Here is a 23,459-nt window from a genome sequence, read left to right on the forward strand (position 1 = left end):
ATAATAATAATAAATTAGCCGGGAAGGCAAAAATTAGCGTATGTGCCAGAGGTCTGAAGCATCATTTTAATTAATCCCTCGGGTGATTATGTCTCTCGCCTTCGGCTAGGGAAATAAACTTTCGCCTTCGGGGTCCCTTGGTTACGGTTATCAATCCCTCAAATAAATTTTTAATTCCTCTAATGCTAATATGAAATTGCATATTTAATAGATTTCGAACGTTAATTTCAAGTTCAGTATACCTTCAAAAAGCAAATATATTTGATGGGCACGCGAAGAATATTTTTAAATTAAATCAGTGCCCACCTTTCGCCGGGCGGTCAAAAAATTTCAATAGACTCGTTTGTATTGTTCCCCTCCACGGAAATCTTTAGTAAAAGGCGAAAGATTTATTCGCTTTGAAGGGAAACCAGAGTGACCCATCAAACCCTTCGATCGTCTATATTACGAGTCTGACGTCACCCAGTCGCTACCCATAACACCCAGCGGCACCTATCCCTACTCACCCCTATCAATAATATATGATAATTGATAATCCAATATTCCGGCCACTACCGTTATATCGGGTGTTAGTTGGTAAGAATAAACGTTGATTTTCTGTACTACAATGTCGGTAGTTTTGTGAGTTATTGCCTTATTATACGAAAAAGCGCATTCGTCGCTAAACAAAATTTTGGGATTTTTTTTGTCCTCAAAAATTTGTTGGTGTCTTGCATATTTGTAACATTTAAATTTTGGGCACCACAGTAAAATGCATCCCCAAATTTGGTCCAAAGAAGTGCTGCTTGTTATAAAAATTTTGCAGAAGATTGCGTAATAACGTCGGTAAAAGAAAAAGATTAATTACGAGAGCAGTATTCTATTTTTGAGTCACTGTATAAGTATTTTATTGAAAGATATGAATGCAATGATAAATCACGAGGATAGACTCATATTCTGCACATAATGGATAGGATTTATTCGGCAAAATTTTGAGGTGACGTCATCATTCTTTTTAGGGGCCAAAATATGATGAGTCTGTAATTGTGACTTACCATATTTTTTAGATTTGCTTATACAGGGTGACTCAAAAAATTAATGAATGAGTCAATTTATTTTATTGAATTAATTAGGGACTGTAGAACCGAATGCTTTGAAATCGTACAGACGTTTTAAAGTTATTGTAAGCATGGTAAGTAAATTTTTAATCAAAATGTATGTGTTATTCCTCCCGAAAAATTAAAGTCATCTCAAAATTTTGCCCAATAAATCCTACCTGAAATGTGCAAAATATGATGAGTTTTTAATTGTGATTTATGATTGCGTTCATATTTTTTAGATTTCCTTATACAGGTGGCTCAAAAAAATTTAACGAATGAATCCGTTTATTTTATTGATTAAATCAGAAATTGTTCACCCCATTTTCCCAAAAATTTGGAAATATAATACTCCTATTATTAGTAATACAGTACACCACTCCAAATTGATTTTCTTGTCCTTGCAAAAATGGTGACGTCATCACAAAATTTTGTAAAGGAAAAACTCGTTTGAAACATAGGCGTAGGACGCTTCTCTACATTTACTTTAACATTGCTTACATATGTTTATTTCAACTTATAGGGGTTCTCATAAAAAAAATAAAATTTGTAAAATTTTATAATTTTTCGAAAATGCTGGATAAGTTTCAATTTACTTCAGGGGCCAGGGGAAGTTCTGTCGAAATAACCTTCGATCAATTTTTTAAAAGGTTTTCAAGTTTAATTACTACAGTTATTTTAATGACTTTCCTGTGTAGCAGTTGTCACACTGTATTTCCAAATCCTACTGCAGTATGCTTAAATCATGTCTTTTTGTTAGAACAAAGATTTAAAGTTTAAAGATATTTTAAAAAGGAAAAATATGGGTTCTAAAGTCTGAAGGCACTGGAAAACCAACGACAAACTGCATTCACAACAATAGCCTATTTTTTTAAATATTATATTTGATATAATATTTCGCCTTAGGGAATTATTTATTAAGTTTAAATTTCTCGTTCGTAATCAATCAACTTTTTCCAGTCAGTCGTCGACAGTTAAATTGGTGTTTTGTAATTCGTAACGTGAAAGTGTTTAACATGAACCTAAACTGCGCTCAATATTTTATGTATATTACATATAATTCTTTTATAAATATTTCTTACAATGTTGTTCAGCAACAACCAACGAGAACGTCAAAGACTCTTGCCAGAAGAGGAAAGGGAAGCAAAAAAAGGGTTCAACACATAAATGGATTCGTTAAGAGTTTATAGAACTGCAGTACGTCAAATAATTATCCCAACATGTAAAGATTTTGAAATAACCTGAAGAAAAAACTTTAAATTTTAAATCTTTGCGATAAGCTACACTTAGAAAAAGTAGCAATTTTGGAAAATTATTATAAAAGCAAAATTAAAAATGCCAAACGAAACAAACAAATTCTCAAAATACTAACAAAATTAACAATAACAAATAAAATAAAAATAATTCCAAAATAATCGTTCTGATTGGTTTTAAGAAGACCACTAAATACTAAAGACCCCTCCAAAAACTTTTAAATTATCGAATTTTGATAACAAATTTGCCAATTCTTTGAAATTATCTTGAGTAAGAGAAATTTGCGATTCGTCTGATCTCAGAAATTTGTTTTTGTGTAGCCAAGAAAATTATATATCATATCGAATAAACGTTTAATAATGAATCTATTTTTTTAACCGTGTTGTAAATGTTTTTACAATAAGCCGAATTTAAGAAAATTTTCAATAGTTTCACTACGTTTTCCAAGTAATTTTCATTTTTTCATATTGATCATGTTTTATATCTCTCTGCTTGTGGAATTCCAAAGTGTTCGTAATGGCTCGTTAAATAATAGACAATTCCAATTCCAGTTTTGTTTGTTGTTTCACTATCGCCAATAATATTTATTGTTCCAATTTTGATTAAAGCCTTTATTACTGCCACGAGAGTTAGTGATGACTAATTTTATTGTTTCATTTCGGGACATGGTCTTTATTTATAAACAAATAGTTCATAAACCTCAAGTTTCATGCTACTGAATTTATTTATTAATTGAAAAAACTCAATGTCTTTCCCTTTTTTATCACCCCTCTAATTATTTGCATAGCTTACGGTCGGATTTGCCATTAAAAAAAATAACTAAAAATTACCTACTTTGGTACCCACCTATGTTTAATTACCATTTCATTTAGAATGTACAAAGATAGGGTTATGTTGTTTTTCTAGTAATTTGATAAAATTCCATGTGACAACAATGTTTACCTGACATAAAGCGAAGGTACAAATCAGCAAAAATCAAGTAAGCAATTAAAAATGTTTGAAGTATCAAAAATTTCAAAGTTTTCAAAACCCTACGTTTAAAATGTTCGCAGTTAATTTTAGGTCCCCTGATGTTTTATTCTCGGCTAAATAATTAGCAAGTACTAGCCCCACCCACCCGCCCTGTTTTTCTTAAAATGTACGTCATTTGCCAAAATCGGTCTTATTTTTATTTTCTTAGCCGGCATGTCATTTGCCAAAATTAGTTTTATCTTAGCGGATACTAACCCCGCCCACCCACCCTCTCTTTTCTTAGCGGATATGACATTTGCCAAAATCGATCTTATCTTAGCAGGTACTAGCCCCGCCCACTTGCCCTCTCTTTACTTAGAGGATATCTCATTTGCCAAATCAGTCTTATCTTAGCCGGTACTAGCCCTCTAAGAAAATAAAGCTTGGGTGGGCGGGCCTAGTGCATGTCAAATGGCATGCCTCCAAAGAAAATAAAGGGTGGTTGGGCGGGGCCAATACTTGCCAAGATAAGACTGATTTTGCCAAATGATATATATTCTACCCTTTATTTTCTTAGAGGGTATGTCATTTGCCAAAATCACTCCCATCTTAGTAGGTACTAGCCCCGCCCACCCGCCCTCTCTTTTTTTAAGGGTATGTCATTTGCCAAAATCGGTCTTATGTTAGCAGGTACTAGCCCCGCCCACCCGCCCTCTCTTTTTTTAGGGCCAACATTTAACTTGAATGAAAATGTGTTAAGGATTATTGTTAAAATTGGACACTACTATAACCTAACATTCCTGAAGGTTTAAAAATAAAAGGCGCCAACCATTTGAAGCAGCTTAGGCAATAGCAACTCAAGAAACATTTACCAGAATTGGTTAATTCAATTGCCAAATCAAACAGTATTTATTGATTAGCCAAGTTTTTTTAAAGTAGACAGACAATCAGATGATTTATTAACTATTTATCATTTTGCCAATTATTGGTACCTAACTTCTGAATCTTGAGGAGTCCGGTACCCCCCCCCCCATACTTCCCCATAACGACGCCCCTAGTCATTAATGGGTTGTACAGTTGTTAATTTGGGAGGTTTTTTCGGATATCTGCGGAAAGATTTTTTCCATCTTGTGTGAATAGTAAAATCTCTTGTTAGTCCAATAAAACTCAAAAATAAAGAATTTTTTTTGTACATGTATTTCAAAAACACCCTGTATATTGTATTGTTCAGTACAATTTTTCGCCATTCCTTTTGGATGTGACCTTATTCTTTCAATTGCAATGCATATATTTTCATCGAAGGCTAACCCACATGGGTTATTTTACAATTGTCACTAACCTTGCTATTGTACTGTCCAACCGCCAATAATGATGTCACAAAATTTTAGTGGCTGGAAAAATAAAGCAGGTTTACGTTTTTCCTATACTTTAACATATTTAAAATGTTTATACGAAAAAAGAACAAAGCAATTTACCGTCATGCAAGCATTTAAAAAAAACTGGTCACATTTAATTCCGTCATTTTTAAAAATGGAATATTTGTACTTTGTACGTCGAGGTTCTAACTTTTATTTATAATTAAACTTTTTTTATACAAACTTATGTCAATAAAATTACGAATGCGCAAATAGTTCGAAACACCTTAAAAACACCGGAAAAAAGAAAAAATGAATTTAAGTAGACAAAGAAAGATCTGTGGCATAAGTAAGACATCAAATGTCAAACTTAAACTTCATCATAAAGTAAATAAGCAAAACACATTGTTACATTTTCCAAATAATAACCTTAATTTAAACTTCCATAATACCGACGAAGTTCAATTTCTCCAAAGTCTAATCTCCTGTTTGTACAACTTCAACATATCCAATTAAATATTGCATTGGCTACTGTCTCTCGCTTTAATAACCATCCATAAAAACTTAGCCAATTTATTTTTCTATACTTTCACGTCTTCATCACTTCTCGACTTTGTAGTCACTTTACGACAGAAATTCTCACTTTGTTCACAACGCGCGTCATCGCCTTTTCCATTATTTCAGAACTTGGGGCGATTCGAGTAGTCCTTCGGAAAAAAATCCCCTTAACTCTCCGTTAATGAGCTTATTTGTTCCTTCATCAAAGCCTTTTTACGAATGATGTAGAAACTTAATTAAATTTGTTGTCGTGTCATTTATCTAGCGATGCGTTCTTTTATTTTTAGGTTTTTCCGCCCACTCTTATTACTTTTTGTAACGTCTGGCTATTCCGGAGTAAGTTTTTTTAATTTATATAGAACAGAGCAGGAATAACATGAGCGTGGTGACACTGGAAACGAGTTCCTTGTGTAATTCTTTTTAACTCGAATTGATTATTTTGGAAGCCGATGAAGGTCGAGTTTGTTTTTGTTTTGGTTGTGAGTCGAAAGTTTTCCAAATAGGACTCCGCGATTTTTATTCAGGAATATTTAATATGTTATTAACGATGATTCTCTTCTAAATTTAATTTCGTTTTCTTGCTGTTGGAATTTCCAGGACAATCCGAAACCGGCAGCACTTCCAGAGGCACAGCAAATTAAAATTTTAATATCGGCTGCACAGGTCAGGAATTCGCAATAAGATAAATCACAATCCTATATTATAAAAAAATATTTCGATCTTAAATCTCATAATCATGGAGCTTTTTTAATAAAACATTCTAATAAATTTCGAAATATTAGTAGACTGAACCGTTAACATTCGTGGGTTTTTATTTTCCGTTTGGTAAAGTGTAGGTGTTATTAATGTCAGATAAGATATAGTGTTTCGCGACAAATTATATTTAGTATAAAAATGAAGAAGAACTTTTTTTGCTTTGTTGCTAATTCTTTTCTTAGATAACTATCTACATTCCAAACTGTCGACTAAAAAATTATATCTTCTATCAGTCAAAATATATTTATGTTAGTATAGTTTTGAAACCCCAATTTTAGCCCAAAATATCACAATGCTTCCAAAATCCAAAAAATTCTCAATTCAAGTACCTGCCAAAATTTTGCTTCATTCAGGTTTCTCGCAACTATGAACAAAAAACAAATCTTGAATAGTAGGTAATTAAACAGTTTCTATTTAAAAGGACAGACCGATCTTTATAAGGGCGGATGAGGGGAACGGAAATTGTCAAAATATGTATCGTATGCACTATTTCGTTACAGCATGCAAATATTCCAAAAATGGTGATATATATATATATATGCAAAATACGGACGCAATATGGACTTAGCATATAATCCCATTTTTAGTAATACGACATCACAATAAATGTGTCCTGTTCCAAAGAATAGACCATTGTAATTAGCACAACAGAATTGCGTAAGTTGAAATGTTTTAATTCCAAATATCTAAATTACTTTTTGAATGAACGTAATGTCATGTTCATGAGTTTGCCTTTTAAAACAATTTTTCTATGTACATGTATTTGCAAGTGATAAAGTTCTCAAAACGTAACAAAACAATTAAAATTCCAAGACGAAAAGAACACAAACAAAGTGTCAAATGTCATAATTATTCTAGTAAATGAGATCCCAAAATAAGTGCCCGATTTCTGTATTTGCTAAATATTGTCTTCATTTGTAAAGATGAAGATGTTTTCGTTTAAAATATAACGGATATTTAAACCACAAGTAGGATTATGTTATTTTATGAAATTCAAATAACATTTACTATGTCGCATTTTAAGTGATGACTTGAAGTTTTCTGATTTCAACCTACAACCGTAAAACTTCCAAAGACAACCCGGAAAGCTTTTAGGAGTTATAGATTGTGAAGTTGTTAATTTGGCAAAAAAAACTGTATCAATTCGAATATGTACACTGTAATACCAATAACAACAATACTGTATATTCAAATTTTATGGAAAACGAGGTGAGGTGTTCTTGATTTGATCAATAAAATAAATTGCTTCGTTCATAATTTTTTTTGAGTCACCTGTACTTTCTTTTCAATTTTTATTAGTTTTTCTGAAAAATGTCAATGCATTCATACACTACAGGTGTAAAGTCATAATGTTTTACAAATTTTAGATAGGATTTATTTGGCAAAATTTTGAGATGACATCATCGTTTTTTTTTGGAGTAAACATTTTGATTAACGATTTACAACGCTTACCTTATAACTCTTGCAAGATTTCAAAGCATTTGGTTTAATACTTTCAAAATTTAATTACAAAGTGTTGTTACACAGTCCTATCAAATAGGTGCAACTACAGAAAAGCTGAATCATTTTGTGGAAAACAATAATTAATCATTAAAATAAATAGGGGCAATTTTCAATTTTTGTGAAAAATGTTTATTTATGATCGACTGATATACAGGTTTATGATAAATAGAGAGAGGATTTCTAGGTTTAATGCTTTTTGTGAAAAATGTAAGCACTTCAAAATTTTTTTATATCTGTAACTATGATACAATTTGGAGTCATTTGACACATTTTCTTTATGCTTATTTGCTTTTTTTCAATTTTATGCATATTAAAACTTATATGCTTATTTAATGCTTTTTTCGACGAATATGAGTTTTAATGCATATTTTGTTCAAATGCCGGCCTTGTCGGGATGACAAATACTTGTTATAGTAGCCTGCATAGATATTGTAGCCGTCCATAGAGTCGAAATTTGCGATTAAAAATAAAATAAAACCGGCTCAAACGGAGCCGACGACGGCTTGCAAGTTCTGTCACTACGGCACGCGTCGGATCACACAGGGGTGTATTTAAGGCTGTTTGCACAAAATCTTAGGGTCACTGTAATCTTACTATTTTCTATCTACGACAAACGATTTGTCACACAGCTACGAAACCGATGATCTAGAGAAAGATGGAAGTTTGAAAATTTATTTCAACAAGTGTAATAACCGTTTGGTGCAACACAATTGGTTCAAGCAAACTAAAATATGACAGGAAACAAACAGTCCACGTGGACTAGTTTATAGGCGTGTTTGCTGCTAAGATGACTAGGTTTTTCGCTCCACCTGCCTCCGCAACGATGAATATATCATACCACAACTTGTGTACAGTGAACAGAGCTTCGATTTTACTGACGAGATCCAGCTCAGAAATTAAACTGATTATATCATAACGGAAAAAATGACATTTAATATTAAATACGTCTCTGTGCAACGTGTGCCAGAGTGATGTCAGACTTTGCAAGCCACCGTCGGCTCCGTTTGAACCGGTTTTATTTTATTTTTATTCGCAAATTTCGACTCTATGGACGGCTACAATATCTATGCAGGCTACTATAGTTAGCCGTATCGTATCGTATGCATTTTACCTGGACTTGACCATTGAAGTACACTTACTCAAGACCCTTTCTGTGAATAGGTTCCCGTCGTTTAGGTAATAAAATTTTATTATAAGATTGGAAAAATACTCCATAGATTTTATGACTTTAAATCCTTACTTCCGTTGATAATGAATTAAAGCTTTTAACCAGATGTTCTTTTTCGGCATTTTGCGGCAAGACCGTTGAAGATTTTCTAGAAAAAAGGATTATTGTACCCAACTACCTACCTTAAAATTTTTCTAATGGAAACTTTTAAGTAAATGAACCGTTTATTTCACAACCATCAGACTATCGCATCTGTCGTAGTACAGTGTTATACGTGGTTCTCCCTTGTTACATGTTGAGTTCTTTTTGGTAATATTACTAATATTTTAAAAGAATGCCGAAAGTAAAATCGACGCCGGATGAGTGGATAAGGGATTTTCCATCATTAAAATTAGAAAACAACAAAATATTCTGCAGAGCTTGTGTGAAAACCGTAAGCCCACTATTTTTTTTTTTTATCTATTTTCCTTTGTAAATCCTGTATATGTACGTTGTTTTAGATTCAAAGTGATAAAAAATATAACGTGACGCAACATGTCAGAACGACTCTTCATGTAGAAAGGAAGAAAATGTTTGAAGTTTCTAAAATTAAACAGCAGACCATACATGAATCTGTTGCATCTACTTCCACAAAAGATGAGCAGTTTCAGTTTAATTTCGATTTATGTAAAATGATGATCTAGTCCAATATACCTTTAAAAAAACTGGAGAAAGGCCCTCTTCAAGAATTCCTTGAAAAACACTGCAATCGACATATTCCGGTTGAAAGTACTCTGCGAAAAAATTATGTAGGCCCAGTGTTTCAGCACGTTTACAACGAAATTAAACATCGCATTGGAGATAATTATTTATGGTTCGCTGTCATCTTCCAAAACCGATAGTTTTGGAAGATGATACGTGGCAAGTTTAATTGTTAATAAATTAGTGGCAAATGGTAAAAAGATTTTTGTTAAAGCCCCACTAAGAGTGCAACATTTTAAGGAAAAATTTCCTAACATACCATTGCCCCCAGAGCCGATTATAACGAGGTGGGAAACATGGTTACAGGTCACATTTTATTATGACAAATATATCAAAGAATTTGAGGAAGTAGTTACGGAGTTTAGCGAAGATTCTTCTCAATCGATTAAAGATTGCATAAATATTTTGGAAAACAAAGATTTGCGACAAGGTATAGCTTTTCTAAGAAGCAATTATCAATTCGTATGTGAGGTAATAGAAAAGTTAGAAAAACCCAACATGTTCTTGGTAGATGCCATAAACTTAGTGAAAAAATTTAAACAACAAGCAAACGCAGTAAGGGGTGATATTGATACTGGAGTATCTCAAAAACGTGACGAAGTGTTAAATAAAAATGCAGGTTTCGGTGTTCTTTCCGATGTTGCTCGTGTTTTACAAGGCCAGAAGGTGGAAAATTTGGAGTTAGATTCAACATTAGTTGCAAAATTCAAATTTGCGCCAACAACGAGTGTGGATGTTGAACGCACATTCTCCAATTTTAAACCCATTTTAAATGAAATTTTACAGTGGACAACTGGGAACATATTACAATCATAAATTGTTTTAAAGAAAACTGAAATACATGTGTAAAATATAAAGTCTAGGATTATTGTAATAATATTTTATCCAAAGTTCTAAGAAGTGTTCTTTGATTTGTAATATGATTATGTTTTTAATGCTTTTTTTTGCTTAAAATAAAACTTTTTTATTGGAAATGTTGTGCTTATTTAAGCGCTTATTCTTAATTTTTTTGTGCTTATAAATCCGCTCTCTAATGATAAAGTAATGCACAAAATTCTTGAAAAAAATGCAAAAACATGGCAAGTTTTCTATTGTATTCTCCATCTTTTGACATATGTCAAAAAAAATTTTTTCTTCAAATTTGGTAAAGGTGTAACGTCATCAATGATCTTTTAAATAGGAAGGTACAATTTTGATTGCATTATTTGATTAAACTTATTTTTGTAGTTTGATGTAGGGGTTGCATAACAAAAAAATTGAGAAAATTAATAACATACAAAATAAACTTGATTTTAATGATAAATATATTAAATAAACAGAACAATACGTTGGAGTTAAAATTTATCCTATACAAATTGTTCAAGTTTTTCCTCATTCGCTATCTGACACCAACACAGACGATAGTAGAGCTGATTGACTAAATTTTCAATACCCTGGAGACTTATACGTGTCAACTCATGATGAATTCGAGGTGTGGGGTGATCAGGTGATTAAAACAGCACTTGCGTTTTGGCGTATTTATTTTGATGTTGTCGGTTCAGCAGATGAGGGAAGACTGTTGGAGTTCGTGATTTTGAAATGAAAAGACGGTAGAAAGGGGTGAAAACCGTTGTGTCAAAAGGGTTCTTGGAAAGTATAACAAATCTTGGACAGGATAAGAATTATTGAGAAGGGTGAACAAAAAATAGGTTTTACAACAAACTGGTGGACGAGGAGAAAGTTATTGTATATACAAATACTATACAATTTTGTGGGACTTGCGCGCCCCCACAGAGCTTTCAAGTCGCCTAAATTATCGGGTGTGTTCATGTAAACACGACTATTCAAATGTCCCCACAAAAACTAAGGGGTGTCAAATCCGGAGACTTTGGGGGCCATAATATTGGTCCACACCTTCTCTTATTACATTTGCGGCATAATGTGGTAGTGCCCCACCCTGTTGGAACCAAATCTTACGATTTAAATTTCGTGGATTTTCTGGATCAGGACACGTAGTATGTAATAATTAGATCCGGAAGCACTGCGGTTTTAAGCAGTGATTGGAAAAATTACTTTTAAAAAGAAATGCATTACAATTACTAATTATTCAGTAACAATAGATATTTGTTGTATGGGTCCAAAGGGTCAAGAAAAAAACGTGTTAGAATGAAAAAGGCAGTGAGTGTTTTATTTTACTAACGCATTTGTTACATATACTCATCAGTAAATAATATAAAACAAATAAATACTTCATGCAAGAGGACTATATTCAACATGTTACATATTTTACCAAAAATTGAAGAGTCGATTCTTTTGCGCCTAATTTCATTCCACTCTAGCTACAAATAAAAGTTCAATGCCAACTGCAACAACTTTTAAACAAAAATTTGCATCGGTGGAAGATTTCAAAATATCTTATTGGCTACGTGTAAATGTATCCTAAATATTAGTCCACCGATAATTACCTGCAGATGCAAATCTTTGAATCATTAATTAAAAAGATGTTTTTAAAGACTTACAAGGGGGCTACAAGATAATGTAAACTTAAAAGTCTGTCTTTAATTGCCTCTTACTTGGGGTTGTGACTTACAGATTAAATTTAGAAAACCTTAGATGGTGGACACTCCATACAATTTTATTGTCGGGTTATGAGGGGTTTAAAAGGACGAGCTCTATCGGTTACCTGTTATAGATTTGAGTGGACCAGAAAAATGGCTAAAGTTTGTTTGACCACAAATTTTAAATATTCCGAATTTTTAATACAATTTCTACTAGTGTACCTTTTTGAAAAAATTTAAAATTGATCCATAAATAGCGAAAACCAGATAATCTCATACTCAACATAATTTTAACGCGTTGTAGTTTTTTTTTGACAACAAATTTTAAAAAACGGAAAAGCAGTCTGGGTAGGGTTTTTTACACTCATTTCAACGGTGTGAAGTTTATTACAATCGGACGTATACTTTTGGTAAAAACTTGGCCAGAAGTTTATATGTATTTCCCTATGCTTACCCTTAAAATGATGAAGAGCTAATGTATATTATGGTTACCTGGTTTCTTAACACATTCTGTGCTAAACTCGTTTTAGATTTTAACTCCCTGCTGGGTTATTCTTCTCTTTGTGGGGACGAAACAGGTATAATAATCCCAGCAGGTCAGGTAAACGATTCGTAGTAAAAAACAAAACAATATTTTTTAGTATTTGGGTTAAAAGTAATTGGAAAAATTAATTGTGAAAGTGACTAAATTACTCAAAAAAAGTAATTCGTTACAATTACTTATTACTTGAAAAGGAATTGAATTACAGTAAAGAATTACTTGTAATTGAAGTACTTCTAACCACTGAATGATAATTTTTTTTTAATTTAACTAAATTCTTATCTGTTATGTTGATTTCCCAACTGTAAAATAAAGTGCAGTAGTTTATTTTGTGTTATGTTACGTTTTATAAAGTGGATAGTGAGTGATGGTCATTAAATTTTAAAGATATTTTTTGCTCCATGTATTCAGGTAGGTTCGGTTCGGCAATGTATGTTTTACAATTGCTGCTGAGAAGATGCAACTTTGGTGAGTTCGGTGACCGTAAACTTTAACCCAAATTGATCCATTGATTAATGTTCCATTTGAATGAAAGGTTAAAAAATTAATCATAAAAAAGTTTAGACATGGGTGGACACAACAAACAATTTGAAAAAATTGTTGTTGTGGACCACGTGTGTAAGAAATCGAGATTTAAATTCCACGGACCACTTCTGTATTCACGTAAGTCGGTCAGCAATCATAATTTGCTACCGTTGCCCACGTAGTTGATGTTAAACCTTAAATTATTATCGATGAAAATTAAATCAATGAAATAACAGCAGTGGTGTTTTTGTTTTGCTCACACGGTTCACAACAATGAAGACGACATTGAATTATCATTCATAGGGTTGAATTTTTCATAGACTGAATTATCACCGTTATTCTGACGTAAATTGATTAGGTACTTAAAAAAAACTAATTTACAATATGCAAACGTAAAGAGTTTAGGTCGAAAATTTTTGTTGTTTTCCACTCACGAATTTTTTCTTACCGCGTACTGTGTTGAATATGCATGAAAACTGTTGTAATTGCACATTAGAATAATACACTGTCTATCATTAAGTTTAATGTTACTACATAGTTTGACGTAACTACAGAAAAAATGTGAGAAACCAAAGTCTGGATAATGATAAAATTCGGCATGACAAAAAGGTGTCTGCTATTATTTATACGTCAGTCTTAAATTCAACTTTAATTACCTACTAGGTTGGAAAAAAGACAACAATTTGATGAAATGCAGAAATTAAGATTTTATTATAAAATGTGGACGGTTTCTTCAGATTTTTACTTTAGTTTTCACTTGCTCTTTAATTCGTTTTCAAGTTCGCTCCATTTCGAATCGGCGTTCGCCGCCTGTTGCTGGGGTAATTGTTGTTTTTCGTGTACCCTTAAAGTTCATCGGTTCATTCACGCCGTTTTTTGGATATGCCAATCCAATAGCTGTGGAACTGGTCTCGATGGATCTGTTGTTGCCTGCACTGGGTTCATGGAAAAGAACCTTGGTGGCAATATTTTTTTGTTCTTAATGGATTCCTCAGTATAGCAGGCGGATATTTTTTTTGATTCCGCCCGTGGTGTTGCTTCACAAGGGCAATTTTGTTTTCTCAGCCCGACAACAATATTGGCGAAGTTCATCTTAAGCAATGTCCACTGTATTTTTCCAGTAGGTATTATTGTATAGGCGGCCGTAATTCTTCTTCTTTTTCTTCCTCTTTATCCTTGCTGTCCGACAGGGAGTAGGAGGTCGCCGTAATTAAAAATTAAAACAAAGTGTTAAAGCTGATACCTGTTTATACGACAAAAAATTTTGAAAGAAATGTTACTGTTAAAGGGTATGGAGAAACTAAAAATCGAGAAACTTAAAAAAACGAATTGAAAAATTGGAAAAAAGCAAAACACGAATCGAAACAACAATTGTAAATTCGAAAAATTATAAAATATAGAATACTATAAAAAAGTTTAACATTGGAGTACCGAAGAATTGAAAATTTAAATATCAGGAAATTAAAGTTCGAGTAGGTAAATGAAAAAGTTTGAAAATGCAATAATTGGAAAATGGAAAAATTCTAAAATCGGAAAAAGTGAAAAAGTTTGAAAATTATAATAATTTTTATTACATATCTAAAATTAAAATGAAAACTAGAACTTGCAAATTATAAATCGAGAAAATAAAAAATCTAAAATTGGAAAAACGAAAAATTTAAATATGAAAACTTGGAGACTTGCACATCCTAATATAAAGAAACAAAAAAAAATGATCGAGGATTATTTCGACAGAACTTTCCTCGTCCATAAAGTACAGTATCTGTGGTACAGTATATGAGATCCAGCTCTTTCGAAAAACTAAAATATTTCATTTTGCAAACTTTATTTTTTATGACAACCATTATAAGTTAAAAGAAAGATATGTATGAAATATTTAAGTAAAGGTTTTTTCTATTACAAAATTTTGTGATGACGTCATCAACATTTTTGCAAGGACACGTATGGCAGTTTGGATAGATGAAATCTAATGCTAATAACAAAAATATTGTATTCCCAAATTTTCGAGAAAATGGAATGAGTCGTCTTGAATCATGATTTATAATCAATAGTAATAATAATAATATGATTTATTCATGCTTAAACAATTTTTTGTTTCTTACATTTGTCGGAATAGAAGCTATATGTATTAAAAAATGTGTGTATTAAATCATTGGCTTGACAAAATTTCCTCAAAATTGTAGAAGGCATTTTCCATACGATATCTTGTAGATATATTTTTCGTAATTATTAAAACTTTGATATTTTATCTCATCAGGCAACGCATTATAAAATTTTATGCAATGAAAATTGTACTGAGTGCCCCCATGCCAGGTTACCATAAGAGATTACGCTATGAATTGTAGCATAGTAGGCAGTTACCACAACCCTAGCAGAAATTAATTTAGTCGACGGGAACCAATTTCTAATCTGTTTACGTTTTCTGCTGATGACCGATTAAGATTTGATATACAAGTGTCTTTTAATAAAATCTACGTATCATCTGCAAATAATGTAACTTTGCCAGATTTCAGGGTAGGTCGTTCATGTATATATAAATAAACAGTATAGGCGCTAATACTAATCCTTGTGGCCCCCACAATAAATTTCGATTTTGGAGAAATTTACACCGTTTAAGTTTACATATTGATGTCTGTTTGACAAGTATGACCTAATTAAAGCAGAGCTGCTATCATTTACATTGTAGTTTGTAATTTTTTATAATAGAATATAATGGTCGACACAATCAAAAGCTTTTGTTATATCGAAACTTAACATTGCAGTGTAACTTTTTGATTCAAAGTCAGCTAATACATCACAACATAGATATGTGTTATCGTAGAATATTTTAGAATCCTCGAAGTAATTATTTAACTGGTCTTTAAGTAGGATCTCGACCATCTTGGGGATCTTTTTTGTTAAAAATTTGAACGACTCTAGAGGTTTAAACAATATCCGGAAAGTTATTTTCTTTGATGCATTGATTTATTATTATTATTATTATTGTTAATGGTACAACAATGACATTTAGCAATGTTTCGGTTATAATAGCATTATTCGTAGATCTACTAACATTGATGTCATTTGCTTTTTTATTTGCTGTTGAGATTTCTCGTCGATAATGCTTTCTAAATGAAATATATAATTTTTTCTCAATAAAGTAGTATTTACTTATAAGATCGTTAACCATGTCCTTTAAAGTGGAGTTAAACCAGTTGATTGCCTTATTATTTGCATTACATCGGTTTATAACTTTTTTAGTTGGAAACCAGGTATTCATTGCTCAAGACTTGTGTTATAAAACATTTTGAATAGTATTTCACTATTATGAGAAGAATCATTCACAAAAGACTAGTCTGCGTTATCAAACGTCGAGAAAATATGTATGAAACTACCAAATTGCCTGGTGAACTCCAGTATACGCTCTATAAGTAAAACAACTTGAAAGTGTTTATGTTTATGTATCGGAAGAATGTCACATAGAAGTTAATTTGATTTGAATGAGTCGCCTCAAAACAGAGGATTAAAATTACTAAGTAAGGTACACTTGAACAAATATTCTGAATATTATTATTATAATTGTTATTTAATCCTTATTAAATAAAAACGTTGGTATTTTCACATTTTTGAGAAAGTGGGCTACCACTTGGCCAAACCTGCGATATCAACGTCACGTTCTATCTTCGTAAACGACAGCAACAGGAGTGTATTATTTCGTATAAAATCGGTAATGTTAATTTCGCTATATAATGAGCGGACGTCATCAAATTGTTGCTGGACGTGATTATCCAAATTTGGTTAGCGTTTTACCATCTACACGATACTCCTAATACACATATAAAAATTGACAACAATCGGTCCAGTAGTTTCGGAGAAAAAAGTATTGTAGAAATCCCGTCAGACGGCAGACTTATTTCTTCGTACTCTAGGGGTCATAAAAGGTTGAGAAAACGTAAAAGTAGAGAGTCGACCGACGGATTCGATACAATACTTCCTCACTTATGTTCAGGAAGTAAAAATGAGTAACTGAAAAATTGCAAATCGACAATTTGAAGATATGAAAAATTGAAAATTCGAGAAACTCAAATCGAAAAATCGTCAAATTTAAAAATCGAAAAATTGAAAAGATAGACAATGAAAAGCTGAAAAATGTAAACCTGAAATCTCCAAAAATCCCGGAGAAACAAAAAATTAGAAATTGAAAAAATTAAAAATTCAAGTTAAGAAAGCAGCGGGAGTGTTACTTCCACCACTGGTTTTTACTTTATAAGGTTATTAGGAAACAAAAATAGCAAAAATTCAATGCGAGGAAGTGCTATCGAAATAACATTCATCAAATCAATTTTTTATGTGAATGTGTATTTCATCAAAGTTGCGCGCATAATTATCGTATTAGTATAATAAACGATGAATGCGAAATTAATAACGAATTTAGTTTGTTGCAGTAAACTTAATGCAATGAGCGCAATCCACATGGGCAATCAAATAACAATGACTCAATTATAAACCGGTTTAAATGATTTTTTCTAATTAAGTTGAGATTATGGTACAAGGATTTTATTTCCCATCAATGTGTTGCGTTACAAGATTTTAGTGACTGTTTGTATGTTACCTTTTTTGTAGATGACACATTGACATTACACTTTCGTAGGAAAATAAAATTTCTATATATATAAAAAAAAACATTCGCGTCATTAGTTCCAAGAAGCAACAAAGTGTAATTAAAACGTAAAACTTAATGAGGTACATATTTAATTTTGACATAAAATTGTGGAAATTTTATAACAGTTTGATTCAAGTTTTGTTTAAATCGTTTCCTAGTTAGACTAATAAACACAGTCACTGTTCACTTATAAAAACTACAAAATTAAGGGTTTGGTAGTGTGTCCTTCGGTTAGTGTTTTTAGACGATGCAAATATAAATTATGGATTTTTTTTACTTTATTAGAGCAACTTTTTTAATTACATGTACTTTACACGATAATTGACAATAACATTAGCGGTAAACACAACTTTGTTGAGCAGACACGAAGACTCAGTTCTTCAGTATTTTTGTTATTTATAAATCATCTTGAGATGACTTTTGGCCATTACTTTCAATTATTATGTTGTTAAAGTTCCTATTTGGAAGTACATTCATCGAATGAGTGAGGGTACTTTCTGCGTCACGAGACTTAGATCTCCTGTTTAATTCAAAACTCACTTTGGTGGGATCCATCAACGTCACTGTCACAGAAGGTTCAAGGAGGTGTAGGGTTTAATTTGTTAGAACACAATGCTCTAATTAACTAAATACGCATGCTATTTAGATTCGACTTTTCTTGCTTAAGTTCTCATTATTTCGGTACATTTTTGGGCGGTAGTTATCGAAGCGAGTAATTAATAAGAGTATCCGCAAAAGCAATAAAATTGTTACTGATTTGATTATATTGTGTTTGACTATATGTAATTATGGAAATGAAAGTGTATAACCTGTGCCAAACATTTTTTCTTGCTTTTATATAATGTTTTGACATTATTTACGTTATTTATTCCTAAAATAAGGTGTACTTAACAGTTTTGGGATTGTAATTAATTCATTTTGTTCTGGGCTTTCTTTAAGTGAAGGTAACAACTTCTTTAAATTATGTTTTTGTTGTTGTATTCAATAAAGCGTTCTATACTAACTTATTTGAAAATCGGAGCAAGTCAAATTTTTAGCAAGTAAAACGATAACTTAAAATGAAAACTGTCATGTTTATGTGCTTCACTGGGTTCAATCAGGAAGAAAAAATTTGATGTAATATTATTTCAGCATACGAGAATAAAGTTTTTTATGAGACCTGAGTCAGGTTAAACAAATATTTGAATCTGATAAACATGTTGGTAACACACAAGTTATTTGCCTTTTAACCATAACCTGATTTGGCGGAACTGTTTTACTTTGATTTAATGTGACAACAGACGTTTTAATACATTTTTTCACTTAGTAGTTTCAGGTTTGAAACGAAGGGCGTCGAAAAAGTATAATACTAATAAATAATAAGAACAGTTTTAAATGTTACGATGTCGTCCATCACTGGCACTATTATACTACCCATGTGGTGTGATCAGAATACAAAATAAAAGATAACTTAAACTAAAAAAAAATCGTAATTTGGAATGATGTAGTCATGAAGATCCGTTTGATAATAACTTTTAAATAATGCACACAAACTATTAAAACTCGCTTTAAACTGCGCACAGACATAAAAAATTAATGGTAGTCATTACGGAAATTTAATCGAGTTACAAGTTCAAAATAATACGGGCTTACTATGTTTAATAAGGTGTAATTGGTTTTCTTTGTTGACAATAATAAGGTCAACAAGTACCTGTTGTTAACCTTTGCCTTTTACTTTCTTTCTATAAAGTGCTTAAATAAAACAGAAATTTAAGTTGAATCCAATATTAACGAAAAGAGTAAATTTTGTCAAGTATAACCGATTTCTCGTCACCTCGGGTAAATCTGAACTTTATTTTACAAGTCCACATAAATAATGTTTTACCTTATTACTAAGAAAATTATTTTTATTTAAGCTTAAGCCATCTGGTTAGGTAGTATTCTAGTGTCAATTTCGCAGTACAATTTTAATGGATAAAAGAAACATTCGGGAAATTACTAGGTTCCGCTGGTGCTGCGTTTGTTAAAGTAATTTTTTTAATTTGGGAATTACGTTGGTCTATCATACTACTGGAAAAATACTTAACATTTCAGATTACATATGCGAGCCATTAATAAAAAGGCCACTACATATCGTATTAACTTCAGTTGTGGCGACAACTTTTGAAAGGTACAAAATAAAATATTTACTAATGCCGGTAACCGGTAAGTATGATATTTGTAACTTACGTAGGGATAATTTATATAATAATAAAACCAGTGTCTCTTTTAGTGTTTTCGTAGAAAAAATGTTTATCATTGACACCGAAGTAATTATTTAAAATAAGTGATATGCAGCATTCGATTAAATAATATTAGTGCTAGCTGTCAATAAATATAAATTCTGTACAGAGTTCCGTAATACGTCGTTTATGTTTAATTATAAATAGATAATACAAAAATAATGCGTTAATTTTGCAAAATAATGAATTATTATTTTGAGTGGTTAAAACGTATGTATTAGCACTTTTTTACAAGTATAGCTTGGCGTTTACTATAATTATTACATACTATTTTAATATGAACGCTCGAAGGATACATTAACACTGTCAGGTTAGATAAGTATGAATAAATTGGTTTTATCAATCAGTGTTACCCTAGAAATAACAGTTATTAGTCGACATTTACCTTGTAGTGATAATATAATGATTGGTATAATTATTGGGAAATCATTAAAAAAAAATATTTTAAAGTTATTAAGAGCAAATGATTTAAGTTGACATAAAATCAGTTCTTCTTCAAATAAAATGATAAGTAATACATTTTTAATATTGGCTCATTTGCGTCATTAAAAAATGCTTGGGGACACGTATCTTTTGAAATTATGTTGGTGCCTTCTCATTAAAAAATCGGTCTAATTTTAGTAGGTATTAGCCTTGCCCACCTGCCCTATGTGTTCTTAGCGGTTATGTCATTTGCCAAAATCAGTTTTATCTTAGCAGATACTAGCCCCGCCCACCCACCCTCTCTTTTCTTAGCGGATATGTCATTTGCCAAAATCGATCTTATTTTAGCAGGTACTTGCCCCGCCCACCCACCCTCTCTTTTTTTAGAGTGTATCTCATTTTCCAAAATCGGACTTATTTTAGTAACAACTAGCCCCGCCCACCCTCCCTTTCTTTTCTTAGAGTGTATGTCATTTGCCAAAATCGGACTTATTTTAATAACTACTAGCTTCGGCCACCCACCCTCTCTTTTCTTAGAGGGTATGTGATTTGCCAAAATCAGTTTTATCTTAGTAGGTACTAGCGCCGCCCACCCACCCTCGTTTTCTTAGAGCGTACGTCATTTGCCAAAATCGGTCTTATTTTAGCAGGTACTAACCTTGCCCACCCGCCCTCTATTTTCTAAGCGAGTATGTCATTTGCCAAAATCAGTTTTATCTTAGCAGATGCTAGCCCCGCCCACCCACCCTCTCTTTTATTAGCGGATATATCATTTGAGAAAATCGATCTTATCGTAGCAGGTACTTGCCCCGCTCTCTCCTTACTTAGAGGGTATGTCGTTTGCCAAAATCGGACTTATTTTAACAAGTACTAGCCTCGGCCACCCACCCTCTCTTTTCTTAGAGGATATGTCATTTGCCAAAATCAGTTTTATGTTAGTAGGTACTAGCCCCGCCCACCCACTCTATTTTTTCTTAAAGTGTACGTCATTTGCTAAAATCGGTCTTATTTTAGCAGGTACTAGCCTTGCCTACTCGTCCTCTATTTTGTTAGCGGGTATGTCATTTGCCAAAATCAGTTTTATCTTAGCAGATACTAGCCCCGCCCACCCACTCTCTCTTTTATTAGCGGATATGTCATTTGCCAAAATCGATCTTATCGTAGCAGGTACTTGCCCCGCTCTCTCCTTACTTAGAGGGTATGTCATTTGCCAAAATCGGACTTATTTTAACAAGTACTAGCCTCAGCCACCCACCCTCTCCTTTCTTAGAGGATATGTCATTTGCCAAAATCAGTTTTATCTTAGTAGGTACTAGCGCCGCCCACCCACCCTCGTTTTCTTAGAGCGTACGTCATTTGCCAAAATCGGTCTTATTTTAGCAGGTACTAACCTTGCCCACCCGCCCTCTATTTTCTAAGCGAGTATGTCATTTGCCAAAATCAGTTTTATCTTAGCAGATGCTAGCCCCGCCCACCCACTCTCTCCTTTATTAGCGGATATGTCATTTGCCAAAATCGATCTTATCGTAGCAGGTACTTGACCCGCTCTCTCCTTACTTAGAGGGTATGTCGTTTGCCAAAATCGGACTTATTTTAACAAGTCCTAGCCTCGGCCACCCACCCTCTCTTTTCTTAGAGGATATGTCATTTGCCAAAATCAGTTTTATCTTAGTAGGTACTAGCCCCGCCCACCCACCCTATTTTTTCTTAGAGTGTAAGTCATTTGTCAAAATCGGTCTTAATTTAGCAGGTACTAGCCTTGCCCACCCGCCCTCTATTTTGTTAGCGGGTATCTCATTTGCCAAAATCAGTTTCATCTTAGCACATACTAGCCCCCCCCCCCACCCACCCTCTCTCTTCTTAGCGGATATGTCATTTGCCAAAATCGATGTTATCTTAGCAGGTACTTGCCCCGCCCACCCACCTCTCTTTTTTTTTTGTTAGAGTGTATGTCATTTTTTGCCAAAATCGGACTTATTTTAATAACTACTAGCCTCGGCCACCCACCCTCTCTTTTCTTAGAGAGTATGTCATTTGCCAAAATCAGTTTTATCTTAGTAGGTACTAGCGCCGCCCACCCACCCTCTTTTTTCTTAGAGCGTCATTTGCCAAAATCGGTCTTATTTTAGCAGGTACTAACCTTACCCACCCGCCCTCTATTTTCTAAGCGAGTATGTCATTTGCCAAAATCAGTTTTATCTTAGCAGATGCTAGCCCCGCCCACCCGCCCTCTCTTCTCTTAGAGAGTATCTCATTTGCCAAAATCAGTTTTATCTTATCAGCTAGTAGACCCGCCCACCCGTCTTCTCTTATCTTAGAGGGTATCTCATTTCGCAAAATCGGTCTTATCTTAGCAACTTCTAGCCCCGCCCACCCACCCTTTCTTTTCTTAGAGGGTATGCCATTTGCCAAAATCAGTTTTATCTTAGCAAGTACTGATGACTAATTTTTACAAAAAATTATCAAAATTTGGAAACATTACGCACAAGGCAGGAATTTTGAACATCTCTAGTGTTTAGTTGGTTATGCTTTAATGGATTTTCCTTTTATTGATTTTGTTTTTGTTTATAATTTATATTGTCTTATTAAATGTTTTTTTTTTGGTTTATTTATTAATGAAAAATAACAGCTTGTTTTATTAATAAATATCTGGTTGACCGAGCTTCACTCGGCTCGTTTGGTAGTGTTAGATCAGATTAGGACAGATAAATATGCGTATAGTATGCATTTTGAAGTACCAGCGCTACTTAAAAATACACATTAAAAAAGAAATTCCATAAGCAGTCTTTGTTTTAAATACTGATGAGTGACATGTAGAGATTAAAGAATAGAAAACTGGAATTATTGTTTGACATTTATTAATATCTCATTTGTTACCCAAGTTCTCTCTCTGTCGTTCTTTTTTTTTTCCTAGTTCTCTCTCTCGACTCTAGAAAAAGGTCACAACCACATTCTTACTGCCAGAAGAGTTTTGCCTCTGGTGTGGTTAATATACTGAGTTACCGTGCTCTTTTGCGTTATTCCTAATTTCTCAATCTCAACCCTGCTCCCGAAGATGCCATTTACGAAAGTGTGCGAAACGTTGAGCCCAAAAACTCAAATAACACGGTCCCATCTCGGAAAACGATCACACATTGGCTCCAGGACCGTGGAACCTCTGAAATGAAT

At 32.9% G+C, this 23,459-nt stretch overlaps 1 protein-coding gene and 1 non-coding gene across 2 annotated transcripts in view; both read right to left on the bottom strand.

Moving 5' to 3' along the window:
* The window catches only part of LOC135142395 (TWiK family of potassium channels protein 7-like), a 555,364-nt gene that overhangs the window by 35,716 nt on the left and 496,189 nt on the right, over positions 1-23,459 (bottom strand). The gene's annotated exons all lie outside the window — the stretch shown is intronic.
* Positions 300-418, bottom strand: LOC135142440 (U5 spliceosomal RNA). Its single transcript, XR_010282529.1, has one exon. It is a non-coding gene; the product is annotated as a U5 spliceosomal RNA (small nuclear RNA).

Source organism: Zophobas morio, unplaced genomic scaffold (genome assembly GCF_036711695.1).
Source record: "Zophobas morio isolate AGI-343-1 ecotype UQ-CSIRO unplaced genomic scaffold, CSIRO_AGI_Zmor_V1 ptg000046l, whole genome shotgun sequence".
NCBI classification, from domain to species: domain Eukaryota; kingdom Metazoa; phylum Arthropoda; class Insecta; order Coleoptera; family Tenebrionidae; genus Zophobas; species Zophobas morio.